Below are 13,385 nucleotides of genomic sequence, written 5' to 3'. Positions count from 1 at the left end.
TTTATGCTCAGAGACTTTTTCTTCTCTCCGGCGCGGCAGCTTCGTAAAAAAGGTCCCCTTTTTTACAGCATTTGATTAGTTTATGGGGCTAATATGTATCAGATATTAATATAACATACACAGCGAGTAGCTGAAAAAATTTCCTGCCAACATGGATGCAATAATTACTTTTATTATCTCCTTTTTCACTGCCAAAGGTGCACAGCGGCAGAGTGAAAAAGAAAGAAAGTCGATTAAAGGAGTTGAATATGTTTTATTTGTCTCTCATGACTAGTTCGCGAAGGTTACAGAAAGCCCAGAAATCGAGGAAAAAAATTAATATATGATTTTTATTGCCGAAAGTCTCATTTGGACCATGTTTTATACATACACACGTTGAGAAAAAATAAGACAAGAGTATCCACGCTGTGAATTAGTCCAATGAAAGTATTTTGAGCGTCGATCGTTTTATCGCTTAAATGAAATCGCCACAGTCCGGAAGAAAGTGAAAGAAATCTGCCTTTTTACAAAAATTCGGTCTTATTTTATTCATGTGATTTCAATTAAATATAAAACAAAGTCACGATTATTGATTTATTGTATCAATCTCGATGTTCTGCATAGTTGATCTCATAAATTGCTTCTATACAAATACCGAGTACAAATCTTTCTTCCCACAGTGAACACTCAAATTTATCAAATTAAATGAAGTATGCGATCTCCGCTTTATTTCGCCCAGTAATTGCCATACTTCATGTGGGATACTGTTCCATTCATTATGTAAATAATTAGCAAAAGTGAGCTTTTAATGATAAGAAAATACCTTTCAAAGATTTATGTGGTCTCTCAGGGAAATTCAGCACAATATTTGCCAAGCGGGATTAAGTGGCTTAAATTTCTCTCCGCTTGGAAATAGCATGAGAGTACGTAAATTTTAATTTTGTATTAAAATTACATGCAACGTTAAATATGGGGACTTTTTAATTAGGAAATGAGACGAGTCTCGTGACTAATAATTATATGGCTGTCTGGAAATGCAGTTGGAAAATTCACAGGGGAAAGCAAAATAAAACTTAATGTATGGGTTTGAAAGTCTCACCACTTAGAAAATTAAGAAATTGTAATTCTTGGGTGAATTGTCCAAGAAAAACGTGAAATAGGGAATTTAGAAGAAATATCGCTTGTCGATTTTGTTAGAGAAGTCATCACGCAAAAGCTGAGAAATTGGCGCCAAAAGTTCATGCACGTGAAAATAGATGCGTTGTATAACAGGCAGAAGAAAAGAAGAAGAAGTTGGTGGGAAGAAATATCGCAGAAGCATTGCAAGGTGGGAGACTGAAAAAAAAACAGAGAAATGCGTGTTTGATAAGGAAGACTTCACACGGCATTGCACGTTTATTTCGCAGTGCGGGATTCACCTAAAAAATTTCCCTACATTTGGAGAAAAATTTCACAAATATTTTCATTGTTGGCTTTTTTTTTGGTCACCACCAGTGAAAATTCCATCATTCTGCAATGCGACTCATGAAAGTTTCGCGATTGCACCAAATTAATTTCGTGCTTTAGCATTTTAAAATATATATTGCGACTTAATGCAATAAACTTGAATTTGAATTGGACGGTTAATGGGCGTAAGTAAATGATACAATATCACCTTCCTTATTTAAAAGCCAGACTTATTGCATCTTTATTGGAAGTTTTGAAAGTCTCGACGTGGATTACCTAAGAAAACTGCCGGAATTTTCGAACCATTTTTACGACACTCTCTTAGAATCTCTTGCAAATGGCTATAATGCGGTGAATTTTGTAAATTATTGAGTGATTTTTTATTGCTCGCCAAGCAATATTTTGCCCAAAATACATGGGTAAGATATTGTTTGACGAATACTTCGGCAAATAAAATACACACTCGAGATCACAATCTAAATGTATTGCTGTACTTTTACTCTACTTCACCTTAGATTTTTTTTCCTGCACCTCTTTCAATATGTAACAATTAGCTGGGCTGAAAAAGAGTATTCCCATATAATGATACAGCGATTTAATAAAATAACAATTCTATTAATGTAGCAATCTCATGCGAGATATCATGAGAATGCAGGCAAAACGATCTCCAATGATGCAGTGTGGCGGCAAAAAGTGAGCTAAATCATTTGGAAAATCAAATGGCTATTTGTTAATTTATTTGAGTGCTTTTAATTGCTTCTCACCCGAAAATTTTATGTGCAGGTAATTGTAAGTGTAGCAGGCTTTCTGGTAAGTGGAATGTGCTCCGTATAAGGAATAAAATTGGAACTTTGGGCGGGGTTTTCAAGGCCACATACAAAAGTTTTTGATCTGGGGCCTGTGCCAGATACAAGGCCCCCAAATTATGTACACTTTTCATTGAATTTCTCGGGTGCGATAGTAAAGTCAGCACGCAATGTGCAAATAAATATTTGGTCATATTGATTGAGGAGAGTTGAGTTGGAAGAAAAAATGACATTAATTATTTTATGTTAAATAAATTACACCAGACTGTCCGTTAGCAGCTAGAGATACACTTTTTTGTGCGGCCATTAGACAAATCAAATTTGTTCATTATATTGTTGTGATCGATGTCCTTGTCTCGAAATCGCCATACGCTTTCTTGCCGCTGACGGACAGAGCAATTTTCTTGTATTTTTCTGAAAAGCACGCTGAGCATTTGGAGTTGAAAAATGCGGTGCAATTTTTTCCACCGACACGCGGCAGCACTCCTTAATGTCCATGAAGGTGAAGTGTGCGGCGAATAGGATCTTCCTTCTAATAGCGTGGTGTCGAGCTCCGAGATCACAGATAAGAGGTGTCGAATGCCTAAAAAATGGAGCGATAATGATCGGTGAACGCCCAAATTCTGTTCTTTTGAAATATGAGATCTTGTTCCTTGAACACCTGATCGCAAGATCGCAACTTGCAATGATCTTGACAATCTTTCACGTCACTTCTACGGTTATTCCACCACATCCTTACTCTGTCGTCATATTGCTCTTTTGCGGAGCTACATTGATTGATATTTATTCACAAAATAAATTAATTCAATTATTCTCGGGAAAATTATGACATAAACTAGAGAGTAAATAGCCTACGATCTTGCACCACATATTTACTTGGTAAGTAAATCATTCCGGAACTGTAGACGTTCGCACTTCACATCATTGTTTCTTTTTTTTCTCTATATGAAATTCAGAATGTTTCAGGTATTCGAGAAATATTTTGGATCAAATTTCTATTGGCGTGAAATTATTTTATATTTCTCTTATATAAATAATTATATCTATTGACTAGATTTATGAGAAATGTATGTAAAAATTGCAAAAATGTATCAGCTGTGAAACCCCTAAAATTGATTTTTAATGCCTTTCCGTATTACCATGTAATGCATTGTGCTAGAAAAGTTCCTGAGAGCAACAATGTGGCCATAGAAAATGAGTTGAGAAAAGCAGTCCTAATCGCGATGCCGCGATATACTTTTGTGCCCATTTAGGTAACAACCAACTTTGTCCGAAAGTCATTCTTCAAGTCCGACATCGATTAGTCATTTTCTTCAATAGTCCTTCGCTCGGCGTTTGTCTAACATGTTGCGGGGTTACATCACAGAGGGGATGCAAAAAATGGGAAAACGGACGACGCGTTGTCGAAAATCACACCAGGATATGTGGCCATAGCACGTAATTGATTGAAATATTCACAGCGTATGGCGGGAGTTTGGCGAAGGTGGACGTTTGGGTGAAAATCACGAAACTAGATCAACCGCTCGATCTTCAGTGAAGGCGAGATCGAGCAACAAAAGTCAATACACCGTAATCGATCAACCATATCATCTACCATCTTTTGCACACACGACTTGAAAATCAATCGGCGATGTGATGTATGATCTGGAAATTGTGCTTTAAACTTTCCAACACTTGTTGCCTTGCTGATCTTTTTTCTCGATCGCGTCTTTGTTGGTGCCTCGCGAAGAGCTACTGGGTTGAAGGTGAGACAACGGGAAGTGGCTTTTCTTCGGTCATTTGCTTCTTTTGCGATCCTCAGTGCACAGAGAATTGCTTCACACCATTTTTTCGCATCAATATACACGAAAAGTGCGGACCTCATTCTGTGCATGTAAAGAAATTTTGTGAATGCTCTGCAATCTTTTCACTCCCAGCACAGTGATTTTCTCTATACAAATTCCAGGTTTAAGTTGGATGCAGATGAAAAAGTTCGGCGTTTTAGTGTCTCTCCAGAAAAGTGTGGAGGAAAAACGCAGAAATTGCTTAATGTGTTCTCTCACTCTTTTGTCCCCCACATTTGATAAATTGATTCCAAAGAGTGAACTCCCCACTTCTTAGGCACGAGGCCCCCAGATATTCGCCAAGAGAAAGGTATTATATACAACGGTTGTGCAGAAAGAAGTTCAGTGCGAGGGAAACTTGGGCCGTGTGTTTGATGTCGGCCACCAGTGAGTTTATACGAATGGACACAGTTGAGCTTGAGCGATCTTTTGGTTCTTTTGTGCGAATAATTCCAGTGATCTTGATGTGATGGTACAATCTGGAACAGAGATCAGTGATTAATTTATCCTGTTCTACGGATTACTCTCACTCACGGATAATTTCTAAGCCTCACTCAAGGATTTCAGACTTCACTCAATCGCCCGGCCTTAAGTGATTGGTTTCTTTGCGAGTGATCTTGCAATTGAACAGATAAACTGCAGTGCTCAACAGATCTTTGGATTAATACCATTCGTCAAGAACTCAATTGTTTGTGAGGCAAAGGTGAAACGATGGCATCAGGCAGACGGAAAATACACCAATTAGTTCTTCTCGGAATATGTCTGTACGTTTTTAATTCCATACTCGTGGTGGAAGGTGTGAGAGTTCAAACGAAGCGGGTAAAAGGTAAGTTTGCACTGAAAACATCGAAATTTCCTTGCTGCTCCAAAGTGAATTTATGATGACAATGAATTGGATTTGGTCTCCTTTGTGGCCGATAGAGATCTCTATCTGGAGACAAGAAGTGACTTTCCAGGCCTCAATCCGTGTGCGGAAAAAACAGCCGATCAATTTCTCCAAAGTCGGTAAACGCACAGCTTCTTAACTGTTGTTCATCTCTCCGGTTCTGAAATTACAGTCTCGTGGAGACACTTTTTCGGTGAATTTCTTGTCGCCTCAGTTGCTAAAATCCTCCACTAAATGGCTGTGCAAAAATGATCGCAGCTTCTTGGACAACCGGTTTCTTAGTGTTAGAGTAGAAAGTTGAAGTTTAGCGCAACTGGAAACGTTCCATTTCTGTCAATCAGTTGATCAGTGTTTTTATCCACTCTTGTATTTTTCAATTAAGCACACTTCTAATTAGAGGACAGCAAAATTCTGCTCTGCCTTATTGCTGAAAGGAAAAAGAAACACGAACAAATTCCTAAGAGCCAAACCAAGAGAGGCAATCAGAGGAGTAATTACATTTTTCATCAAGGGTAATTTCATATTGCTTAATAAAATTAATGAGTATAGGTATGTAAATATTTATTTATTAAGTATAAAGAGGTGGCATTACTATTGGCGTGAATTAAATCAATTAAATACAATTAACAAGTTAGTATTAAATGTACACTATACTGGAAAACACATTTCACTTTTGCCATTAATCTCAAAAGTCTGAACCAATTGTTGGGCCTAGTAAAATATTTGAATAGGTGAAAATCCAACTGAAATTGGTGAAATTGCCCATTAAATTGCAGGTTCACTTGTTTTCCGCATACATTTTTTCCAAGATATTATTGTTATTCCTTTCAAAGAGAAGACGCAATTAAAAAGTTTATAGCCACAACACATGATCCATGTATGAGCATAATGCTCATTCGCATTTTCGTACATAACGTAAATAGTTGGTTCATTGAAATTAGCCAGAGGAATCCCAAATAGTATTCAAATGGCCAGCAAAAGAAGTCATAAAGGCTGAGAAAATAGTGTTTAAATTTAACGTAAGTACTTGTAAATCAGTCTGATGAAAGTATATTGGCTTATTGGAGTCAATTAAAATTTTAGTCTGATGCGAATGTCCGTCAATTTCACTCCTAATCATCGCTGCGGGGAGAGTTCAGCTTGAAGAAGCGAAACTGCACATCATGAGATGATCCACTGCGATAGAAGGCATAATCTGAGACACAACATGTGATGAAACTTTTGCATGAGTTCGCAGACAGACGAACTCGCACGTCGAAAGAGAAATTCATTGGAAGTCACACATAAATTACGGGTGCGAACTATTTTTCCAGCCAATTCTTTAGCAATCACCACAAAGGATCATTAATTCAATAATGTGCATTAAGGGGGATTATTGGGTTGAAATGGAAGCTCGTAGGACTTTTCAGTTCTCACGCTTGATCAATTTGCGCACGCAATTGAAAGAGCAAGGGGATATAATTTTGAAATAGAATCATAAATAGGAAGGGCCTACTTTGGAACCAGGCTACAAGTATCCGGTGATGTACAAACCCTTAGTTTGAATTTTAAATTTTGTACATTAACCAGACCGTAAGATATAGGAAAGTGCGCGGAAAAAAGATATTTAGGGAGCCGTGAATTAAAGTGTCTTAAGTAAGGAGAAAGTCAAATTAAAAGCCATGTGCAAATTGAACACTTAAAAATTGATTTTACTAGAAAACGCAACGAACTTTTCATCCGATCCGAGATTATCATGCGAAGCACTCGCTTGACACACGTCCACTGTGCACTGGAATTGTTAAAGAGCAGCCAAGAAAGTGAGATCTCTGCTGAAAGTACGATAGATAGAGATAAGAGACACGATTGAAACATTAGCGGACGTTTAATGCAATCTCTGGCAGCAACATTGAGTTATTTTTATGGGAAACTCCTCTTATGGAATTTTCGTACGTAATTTAGCACTGAAGTCGCTCCATTAATTGCCTGAAATCTCAGGTTGAATAAAACCGCTATGACTATGAAGCTATAAAATTTGGTCTTGGAATATGGATTCCAATCTTGCGTACATGACAAACGGTTTCGTGGTGGTTGCCAATTCGTTTATGCGATTAATAGAGTGAAACAGTTGGAATTGTTCTCACCAAGGGCAACTCTTTCGAAAACCGAACGATTTTTCCGAGAGCTGGACGCACTTGTGTGGCGATCAACAATCCATCCCTGACCACAGAGACAAGCACTTACAATTCTACTACAATTTGCTCAAGATCGTGAACAATTGAAGATCCTAATCTCACGTCTTAAGTACTCTGGGTCTCCGCATTTTGAGTGTCCCTCCGGGAGTGGTGGGGTGAAAAGCACCATAATTGTATGTGAAATTATGCACGATGTGAAATTGTCATATCGTGGGAGTACAAATAGCAATTCTGCAGAGCCCAAATACACCTCATTGCAGCGTTTCAGAATCGGACTCTATGCCGTCTATAGACAAGAGAGGCGCTGAGACCAAAGCAGAATGAATTGCATAAGATTATTGGCATACCGAAGGTGTTTTCCATCACGACTCACTTCACTTATATTTTATGTATTTACACACATTTTCTCAGGTCAACCATGGTTCTACTGAGAGCTCCAGTAAAGTATTAAAATGTCAAGCGGATACTTCAACTCTGGGAGCTCACTGTAGCAATTTTAATTCTTATTCACACATGTGGCTCATGTAATTACCCATATTTTGTGTGAAATTTCAACTATCACAGGTATAAAATATGGATTCACATATATTCTCCCGTGGTGTTCCACCAATTGCCATTCTCTGCCTTTAACAGTGCAATTTCTCTCAAGAATGAAGTGAACAATATGCAGATTTAAAATGCAGCATTATCTATGGTGAATAAGGAGAATAGCGAGATAAAATTGATCGATTTGCCATATTTAAGATTTTACACCTGAGGCTTTCGTTTTATGATCTTTAAATACTATATCCAACTTTGGAGCTCGGCTGCAACCCTTTTGTGGTAAACTTACATAATGAAATGCAAAGTATTGGTTACCGCGCTCGAAAAGGCACTTTTGGTGCTTGAGAATGTAATAGCTCTATTTCTAATATAATGGGAACTTTTACACTCGAGAGGTTTCTCATAGGCAAGATCGATGTACCCAGCTTTCCATTAATAGTCGTATACTTTTCAATTTATACCACATCTTGACACAAACTCGAATGCGCCGCTTTAGTCCAGATGCAAATATTTTCACACCTCAAAAATGCCGTTTAAATCCCATCCTACCTGATTCATCTTTTTCGATTATCTTCTCTCATTCACGGGGCAGTCTTTCCGGTTCCGGATTAAGCGCTCTGAGCACACGTCTCCGGTTCCTGCTTTGGCCTCACTGACGCTTCCGCCACTAAAAGCTCACCTTTGTCTAATCTATCGCACTGCGAGAGATTGAAAAGGCGATACCCAGTCTCACCTGGCGTTACAATTTGCAGAAATTTTAGTTCATTGACAAATTGCTATTTCCTGTTCAAGTTTTCTAGGATCAGATAGAGCACAAGGTCTCTAGTAACGAGGGGAAAGAATGGGAATAGGAGGAAGCCAATTCCACCTACTTTCTTTTCTTGCATTCCGCGTGCGTGAAAAGCTCTGTGTCAATCACAAAAGCTCCACACCAAGTCAGTGCAATTCTCCTCTGATGCAAGATATTGCGGTGATGTGGGGAAAGAGACGATGGAGGTATTTTGAAAATAAATTGATTGTTCATAGTTAATCAATAGAGCGTTATTGTGGGCAAATAATTCAATTTGACTGTATTGTTGAGGCGAGAGGAACGATCAAGCCACTCAATTGGGCAAAGAAAGAAAACCACATCCTAATTTCAGTGTCCGTATGCTGCACAATGGTGCTCTGGCGTGCGTTTGTTTCTAAATATTTCATTGAATGCCTTTTTGTAGAATGTGTGCCATACACATTTTTTGCATGCCAAGAAAATATATCAAGTGAATTGTAGCGCTGTAAAAAGTACCTCAGCACATAGTCTAGGTGACTGCCAACCAATTTCCTGACCTTGTTGGCAAATATAATTTTTATATTATAAATTACCCTCCCGCTGCCTGACGTATAACGTTAATCGCGAGATTTGGCTCCCCATCAGCACCTTTCCACATAGTGTGGAAGTCGGATTTTCTCTGCCTTTCCATCCATATTATTTCGGCATCGAAGGAAAAGTCACGTAGGCAAGAAATTTCTGTGGTTTAATTTACTGGGTCGGCGTTTATTTTTCCTTGCTCTCCTATTGCTTCAGTATAAATTACAATTTGTGCGAAATTTAATGAAAATACACGCACTTGAGGTGCTAAGTATTAACTTCATGTGCGACCTTTGGCGCCAATTCAACAAAATATCAATTGTTTTTCCTTCCATCGTGTTGTGACTCTTCAACAATGGTGATCGAGGGGTTTATTACTTGACAGAATTTTCAAAATGACTCCTTTCAAGTTTTTTTTCTCCGCAAATTTCTACACAAATCAATCTATTGATCCACTAATTCAATTGCCATGTTTTCTCTCCAATTTTGCAGCCCCGCGATGAAGATGTTAGTTGATCTCGAGTTAATAGATTTGTTTCGAGGGCTCTTACCAAACATAATACGATCCTCCAACAACGCTGATTTGTCTGAAATTGCCGTATGAGTTTCGCAATGTAAGCAGATCAATGTGGATTTGAAATATGACTGCCACGAGCTTCATAATAGGCCACACACTCGCGAATTAACCTTGTTCCTTAAACGTATTATTATAAAATTTTACTTGAGCAAAATCAGTGACGTCACGTGATTTATAATCTCTTTCCTCCAGAGATTTCTCAGCACACTTCCACGGAGAAATAGGTGCTCTGTGGCCTGTAACAATGGAAGAGGCGTTGGTGCTCTTAGGTGTAATTGCAAGTGATACAGATCCGAATAAATGTGTGTTTCCATTTTGGTCTTGATGGTGAATTGTTTCGAAAAAATATTTTTCTTTTGCGCCAAATGTGTATCATTTTGAAGAAGATTTCTGTAGATTTATTGCGTAAAACTTTCTATTTTTGCATTTCAAATCTTTCGGATGGATTTTTTGATACGCCGACTCACACGAGGAGTCACGGCAACTCTTCAGATGATTGACCTCCTCAGTGAAATTCAGGGCAGCTGCTCTAACGTTGACTCTTTAATAGCTCAGATTTCGTGATGATCCTTAATGGTGGCAGCGGAAGTGCTTCCAAGTTGTTGTTTTTTTTTGCCCAGCACTTGAGTCACGTTGCGGAAGACGGTACTTTGAAATTCCTGGAAAGAAACATCCATTGCATCAATTCCTCGGAAGAGAGTGGGGCGAAAAGGCAGAAGAAAAAAGGTGTGAGCAATGAGAGATATGTGAAAAAGGCTCAATTGAAAGCTATTACTTCAATCCATTTGTTCCAGTATTAGACATATTGGAATATTTTTACACAATATGACTGTGGAGATTATTGACATGCCGAATTAAATGGACATATCTCGGACGGAGCTGCACAACTCAATAAAACATGCTCTCACGTGGGTAAACTTTCGAGAGTCGGAGAAAAAGTTGCAGTGGTGCAATAAGAGAAAGAAAAATACTCACCCATGGACTGGACGAAGAAAAAGTTTCCAACATTCACCGATTAAAATCAAAGTCATTTTATTTTGAACGGGTTCTCAATAAGGACTTAACAATTCGCCCAGAGAGGCGACCGAGCCGAATGTTTCACTGGATGGCCCCATTGATCGGCTGGGGTGGGGAGCCTTTCCAAATTTCTGCGCAAAACGTGGGGTTTTTCACAATCATCGCGCGCGGCTTAATTAAAAACCATTAATTTCATTGCAATTTAACTTAATGATACTAGATATTTCCAAATTTCATTATTCCGTCTGCGGTGTCGAAAAGACCCACGAAATAAATATTCAATGGGGGGATTTTATGTAATTTCAGACGGAGTTTCTACAATTCTAACGCAAAATTCTAGTTCAATATCACAAAAGTAAGAGTGAAATCTCACAGATTGGCCATAATTGATCATATTCATAATTTATTTCAATTTAATTTGTAATATTCAAATCGTTATTCAAATGATCATGGACCGCTGCAGGCTAAGAAAATTTCTGAGGTCGATAGATCTTGCAAGCTCATTTAGCATGCAGACGGTGTTGGCGAGAGGCGAGCTTGCAAAGGATGATGCCATAAGCTGTTTAACCACGCATAGCAACTAATTATTTTCCTCTTGTGAAAACCATCCTAAAATTTTAATGACATTTTTCAATTCAAGATAAATATTGAGTGCATGCAAAGCATATTTAGTGTCTCGCCAGCAAAAGCTCCTTGCTAAAAATCTTTCTATTGCATACCTCGATCATAATTGTAGAAATATATCAACATCATAGTCTCGTATTAAATCTCCGGGCTTTTTGCTGACCAGTGACGAAATCAGAAAGTAACTGGTTTATTCATATTTGCAGTTGGAGAATAGGAAAAAAATGGATATAAAAATAGTGCAGAGAAAAATTAGGTTTATATAAACCAATCATGAAAATATTTCACATATCAATTTATCTCTCAATATACAGATTAAAATTTTTCAAATTCCGCAGATCAATACTCATGTGAAGGCACAAAAAGAGGCCCAAGACTGATAGAGCCGCATTTGCGATCATAAAATTATTGCCTCACTGCTTTCTAGGATGGAAATTTTTGGAATTCACTCGGCACGGCACTTAAAAGCACCAGAAATACCCAATTAATTAGTCCTGATGAGGAATTCAGGAAGAAAAATATCAACGATCACAGAGGTGATTATCAAATTTTCGAGAAAAAATTACTGATTGGGACTTATTGAATTACATGCTCTTGGAAGCATGAAGCATCGTGATTTTTGTGAATTATACATTTAATTTCATTGTATCAAATCGTTATATTTCCCAAGATTCATCATTATTCGTTTTGCTGACTCGTCAGCCTTAAGAGATAATCATCGTGATTTATAAATTGCTCTGAATAAATATATGTGTGTGGAGTTTTTGGGCAATTACGACAATTTCATAGCACTTTTCTGCCTCTTGTACCACTCTTTTCAATAAAATCACGAGCGCGCTACTAATTCCTGAAATTTCGAGCCATTTTTTATTTCGACACATTTGAGCATTTCTCTTTTTTCCACATACCTAGTCACATACTTTTGGCACTACATATATCAGTTCCGCCGTATGAAAATTACATTTTCGGAGAAATGTGGAGCACATACGCCGCAGCCAGACATTTATCACAGATTATCGAGCAAGTGAAGTGTCTGGAAAAATGTTGAATGAAGCATTTGCACGAGAGCGTCTGAAATTATTCTTGCGGTATTGAGGAGAGGAAAAAAACAAGAGTCAAAATTGTGAGACGATTGTGTAAGTGTACAAGTGAAAATTTGACAAGGTGGTGCGTTTTTCTTGGTAGAGTTTCAAAATAATTTCAGCTTCTTGCCCATATCGCGGGACTTTTGTGCGGAACAGCAGCACTAAATGTATCAGGTGTCTATAACTTAATAGTTGGGGTGATGAAATTGGCGACACCGCAGCTTAATTGTGGAATTTAGAACAGATGTGAGTGTTGGAGAGGCAAAAAATGCGAGCAAGGGTAGAGAAAGAGAGCGCAAGACAATGGTTTCAAGAGCAAGAGGGTTTTATTTAATTGGGAATTTATGGTATTCGTCGCGTTATATAACAATAATAGTTAGATTGACGCGTATTCATGTTTTCTCGTCCAACTATTGCATAAAAGCACCAACTGTTTGTGAAACGACTGAGGAAAAATGCCTTTTTTACAATTTCCTACCAGCCTAAGAGCATAATAATGGGTCTTGCTGTGATTTTGAGGAACAACATTGCATTTCTCATTACACAGTGCCCAATGAAATATTTACATCTCTTGCCATTGTAGACTTTTATTGATTACGCCAATTGACTGGAGGTTTTTCGAACGAGTTCCTTTTATTATCGTCGCTGCGTGCTAAAGGCAACAAAAGGTGATAAAACTTTCTAACTAGTAGGTACAATAGCCAAGAATTAATAGTTTTCACCCATTATGACATAATACTTTTCCATTGTGGCATCAGTGGGTAGTTGAGTTTTAGAAAAAAGTGGGCTTAGTCACAGAAGACAGCTCTTTCATACTTCCTTTTGTGACAATTTCCAGCACACCGTTCATGTCGCGACGGTTTTCCTCACTTATTCTCTTTCTCACAATCAAGACATTTTCTGCACTAATGTCTTCATTTGGTGATTCAATGGCTTGTGCGATTTAGGCGATTTTGAATTAAGAAATTACTATGTTGTTTTGTCGGCGAAACATGCATGGGTGGTCGCTATAGTGCCTCCAGAGTCCAAAGAAAAGAAATGCTTATTACAGGCTTTTGACAGACTTGTAGCACATGT

The sequence above is a fragment of the Phlebotomus argentipes genome, unplaced genomic scaffold (assembly GCF_947086385.1).
Source record: "Phlebotomus argentipes unplaced genomic scaffold, Phlebotomus argentipes genome assembly contig_6, whole genome shotgun sequence".
Classification (NCBI taxonomy): domain Eukaryota; kingdom Metazoa; phylum Arthropoda; class Insecta; order Diptera; family Psychodidae; genus Phlebotomus; species Phlebotomus argentipes.
The sequence above is the reverse complement of the archived record's forward strand: the minus strand, read 5'-3'. Positions refer to the sequence as shown.